The sequence below is a fragment of the Podarcis pityusensis genome (assembly GCF_964106645.2).
Source record: "Podarcis pityusensis genome assembly, chromosome: 4".
Taxonomy (NCBI): Eukaryota; Metazoa; Chordata; class Lepidosauria; order Squamata; family Lacertidae; genus Podarcis; species Podarcis pityusensis.
Genome location: NC_138027.1, coordinates 92,611,025 through 92,616,131, shown reverse-complemented (window position 1 = coordinate 92,616,131; position 5,107 = coordinate 92,611,025). Strand labels below are relative to the sequence as shown.

At 39.7% G+C, this 5,107-nt stretch overlaps 1 long non-coding RNA gene across 1 annotated transcript; it reads right to left on the bottom strand.

Annotated features, from left to right (window-relative positions):
• Positions 1 to 453: 453 nt before the first annotated feature.
• LOC308476266 lies at positions 454 to 3,545 on the bottom strand. Its single transcript, XR_013985821.1, has 3 exons — positions 3,230 to 3,545; positions 1,478 to 1,518; positions 454 to 756 (listed from the first exon to the last, which is right to left on the bottom strand). It is a non-coding gene; the product is annotated as an uncharacterized lncRNA (long non-coding RNA).
• Between the last annotated feature and the right edge of the window lie 1,562 nt (positions 3,546 to 5,107).

Genomic DNA, 5,107 nt, shown 5'->3' with positions numbered 1-5,107 from the left:
TGTTTCTTAACAGGGGTTACAGTCAATAGGAAGAATTGTGGCAGAAAGTGGAATGCAACTTTTAAGGGCCTTCTCAGCAGTGGCTTGTGGAATGTCCTCCCATCAGATGTCAAGGAGATAAAGAACCACACGACTTTTAGAAGATATCTGAAGGCAGCCCTGTATCAGGAAGTTTTTAATGTTTGATGTTTTATTATGTTTTTATATGTGTTGGAATTTGCACACAGTGGCTGAGGCAACCCAGTCAGATGGGCAGATAATAATAATAATAATAATAATAATAATAATAATGGACTAAAACACCAACTTTAAAAGTAAAAGACTCTATTTTTGAAACTATCATAGACATAGCTATCAAAATATTGTAAATACATACTTCTTGTTAGAGTTGTTCAGTAGAATCCCTGATTTGGACCTTGTTAAGAGTAGAAATGAATCTCTCCACCACAAGAATGAGTTTCAAAACTTTACTGCAGAATAATCTTAAATATTAGTTACAGTAAGATAAAGGTTACAACATAATAAAGTAACAAGTTGCTCTCAAGTACCAGCCAATATAGTTCAGTCCTTTATACAGTTTAGTAAACTTTCCTCTCTCTGGTCCCAGAGAGAGATCCTAGGTTTTTTCATCACTGTGGAGCTTAGCTGCAGCTGCAGCTGCTATAGCTAGCCATCACTGACTTCTTAAATTTCCTCTCCAGCTGTGAGAGAGCTGCAGCTCAGGTTTCTGTCTATGAGTCATCAGGTAGCCTAACCCTGTGAAATGGAACAACATCAGTCTTCTGCTTTCATCTAGACTGCAACCTCTTGCGTAATGTAAATTTCTCTATTATGCAAATGCAAACTTTTACATAAGTCTTAACTTCTGTGCATACAAACATTACATTTTCTGCATATTAGACAGTTTTACTGTCTTTGAGAAAGTATGCTTTTCTTTGACATAGGAATTCATATGCTTTTCTACTCAGAATTTGCAAGATCTTAACAGGGATTCCTGATGGTTTTAATATGCATTCTTAAATATTCACCTACAGTTAAGGTTGGGGGAGAACTTAGATTCAGTTGGGACCTATCAAATCTGCACTTTCTGAAACAGTATGCAAAATGAAACAGCCATCTTTTGATATTTGCACTGTTTTTGCATTTTACAATGCAGTTCTTCATCTAAGCAATATATACCGTAAATGCATATACAGTGGTACCTCGATTCCTGATCGCCTCCGTTGTCGAATATTTTGGTTTTCGAACGCTGAAAACCCAGAAGTAAATGCTTCCATTTTCAAATGTTTTCCGAAACTTGAACGTGTTATGTGGCTACCGCTGAGTGCAAGAAGCTCTTGCAACTAATGGGAAGCTGCGCCTTGGGTTTTGAATGTTTCGGAAGCCGAACTGTCTTCCGGAATGAATTATGTTCAAGAACCGAGGTACCACTGTATAAGTAAAAAATTCCCATTAAATGCTTAGCTTTTGCCCTTACTTTTAACCAATTGATGTTTCTTTTGATTCCACTTGGGTGTCCTGGTGAGAGAAAAGATAGGGTTGAATTTGTTTTTTTAAAAAATAAACTAATTTCATAAACTAAACTTCATACAATGTGGCTCTGGTAACCTTTGGAGGAGGCGTAGTTTAGAGAGCTTCATGAACTTTGTAAATGGGGAACACGTAGCCATGTTGTTGGACCACCATCAATGACCACTAAGGATAATGAGAGTTGTTATCCAACCTCTGAAAGGTGATAAGTTCCCCATTGTTGTTCTAAAGGCACATCCAGGGAGAGAGATGAAGAGAGAGATGCTTCTGACAACACAATTCCCCTCTGACTATGGTGGCCTCCCCTGAGTCAGAACCACATCTAGCAGCGAAATTAATTAGCACTTTTAAGCAGGGGGTCATATGAACATCTACCCAGGTATTTTCATGCCTGCTAAAGCATAGCAGTTTGGTGTGACTGCTAGAATTGTGAAATCAGAATCGTTTTGTTGCTGTTACCAACCTCTGTGCATAAATGAAAAATAACATTAATTTCATTGGGGAGAAATAAGTGCAGAGTAGTTTAAATGCTCTGTGGCCAGGACTCTTCTGCTATGGCGTCTTTGACATTTGAATTGCAAACAACCTTTCTTTGGGGGAAGGGTGGGGGTTGGAGAGAGAGAAAAACGAATTCCCTTGTATAGAAACCTTGGATAACTGCCTCATATGTAGTTATACAGGTCGCTGCCTTCTGCATTTTTACAGTGGCACTGGCAAATATTTCAGAAACCCTGCTGCGCTTGCTTTCTTGCTAAGAGAGCATACTGCTAGTCCCCCGGAGGCAACTGTCAATATTCAGAGTAGCTTCACTAGCTACAAAATGGGATTGAAAATTAACAGGATGGACACAAGCGACACTGGCTGAAGTGTTCAGATTAATCTTGAAGAGGTTTGGGACACCTCTCCTTGACACAGCCTTCTCCTGACATCAGGAAGAAACACTGTACAGGCAAGGATTTGGCTATATATTTCAGTACCACCATCTTAAGTAGCTGTATCAGTAATTCTGGGTCTTGCACCTATTTGCAATGGTAGCCAGAAAGATTATGCTTCTCACTTTTCTGTGTTGTTTTCTGTCCTGTCCTTCATTCAAGGAGGGGAATGGCTCCAGCGGCAATTATTAAAGAAGATTATAGAAAGGAAAGGGAAGAAGCTGTGTGAGGCAAACTTCTATTGGCACCATCTATTACAATATTGAACATAGCGTCAGGAAAAATTAGAATCTGAGGAGGGCTTGTTCTTTAATGTCACTTAATTGTCGTCAGGTGAATTGAAATAGGCGATGAACATGTCAGTGTGTGCTATCAGTTTGGGCAGATGTCACATTGCTTTTTTAAACACACACACACACACACAAGCCCAGCACAAATGTCCTTTCCTGCAACAGAACAGCACAGCTAAAGTTTAGCCCCAAATCAATTTGATATCAACACATTAGTGGGGGTTGATTTCATTGCCGTGTGCATTCACTGCCGAAATGGCAGAGTTGTTGAGATGGCAAGCTGAGGGGTTTGGTTGTAAATCGATGGTATCAAAACAACAGCAACAACAACAACAACAACAACAACAGGCCACTACTGCTCCCATAGATCCTTCAATGGAAATTGACTGATCTTTTAAAAAAATTCCAAAGAAATCGCAACCATTCTTTAAAATGCCCCCAAATAGTAAAAACAAATAAATAGCCATGCTTAGTTACCAGATGAGCTGTTTCCTCCTACTGCTTCAGCAAGGAGCTATTGTGAAAACTTCCAGCTTTTCAATCTTTCCTTCTGTCAAAGCTTCATGCCACTTTATATGGGGGCAGGGGCAATGAGGCCAGTTGCCATGGTCCCCACACAGGAAGAAGGCCACTTCAACAAGGTCAGATCTATTTTCTTCCGAGGCAGTATTGCTGGTGGAACGCCAGGACCAGGAATAATTTCAGTGTGTTGGGTCTGCCAGCTGTTGTTAATGGGCCATTAACTTCGGCAGAATGGTGTGTTTTTATTGCCCTGATCTTTGGTCTGCAAATTTTAACAATGGACCCTTTAACTCCTCCCTCCCCCCCCCCCACACCCACAGTCTGACCAATAGCTTGGATGTCAGGGTGATGAAGTGATCGTTCGTCCCAAGAATGTCAAGAAATATTTACTGGCTCAACTTGCATTCTTAGAATCTTGAACGTGTCCTTTTCCCATGAATTACTGTAATTTCAGCACACTTTAGAAACACACATTATAGTCACTGGCTGGGCCATTGCCAATTTGACCTTGTATTTTGGAAGTACCATAAGCTGTTCCCACATCTTCACTGCTATAGTAGTAATTGGTGGTCCCTTGACACTCACTCTTTCCTGGGACGAGTCAGGCGGCTAGGTCAGAACAGCCAACTTGCGGGGACTTATACTAGTGAATGGTGAAACCCCCCAAATTCAGCTTGGATTGTCAAATATTCACCAAGGTGCAGACATTCAGGCATGTATAAATCGGCAAGTGTATTTTGGATTGTAGCCTTTAAAAAGTGGAAGAATGGAACCACAGACTTATCTACAGTTAAAAGCAGCTTTGTTCTCCAGAGATGCACAAAATAAGTACCTCTTGCAAGATTTCTCCATAATTGACAGTAAATAATATAGCACAGTTGAAATATATTTCTACCAGCAGATGGCACACTTAGATTACATATTTCATAGCCACTAAAATATTTCATTATTCCAGATTACCCCCCCCCTTTTTTTTGAGGGAAGGGGAGAGAACCTTGTTTAATGGTGTTGCTTGTTTAAAAACATCTTATTCTATTTGACACACTCCTTGTCTAAGAAGTATTTTACAGAATAATAGAAACACAATCTCCACGATGGCTGAATAGGCCTATGTGCAGAATTAACCTTGACATCAAATCTATTTAATGCTTATGTTTTCATCTTTCTGACATAAAGATCAAACACTTTCCAGGCAAGAATGTTTCGTTGGCATCTGCAGGAGAAATAGCGTGCTGCTTCTTTAATGGATCAGGATTTCACCCTGCCTTTTTCTTCACTTGCTGGACTCAGTTTAAGCTATTCAGCTGAAGATAAATTTTGTTTCAAATCAAGCGATTAGGTTACAAATAGTCCAAGTAGATTTCTGGTCATCAGCTAGGGAAAGACAAGATTGGGACCTGAAATGTTTGTTGCTGTGTATTCCTATAGGATGGATTATGAATAATGCATAACATTTATATAGCACTTTAGAAGGTTCAAAGCATTGCATGCACATTGCTGAAAGCTGGAGTCCTGAGCATCAGCAAGCCTCATAATTAACCCTCTTGAGGATATGGAGTTATAAATGACCCCGAAAGAACATTCAGGTGTGAAACGTACCACTAAGCAGTATCACGTCACACTTCAACAGCAAGGGATCAATTGACTCACCAAGGAACAACCCCTTTTTTAAAAAAAACAAACAAAGCAACACAAAATAACAGAAGGTTTTGCTGAAATGGCACTGGGGTCATTTAGAGCCCAATTAAAATGTATGTACGAGGAAAATAAAGAAATAATGCAGGTTTAATATTGTGGAAAGTCACATTTAACTACCCTAAAGATACTTTAGGG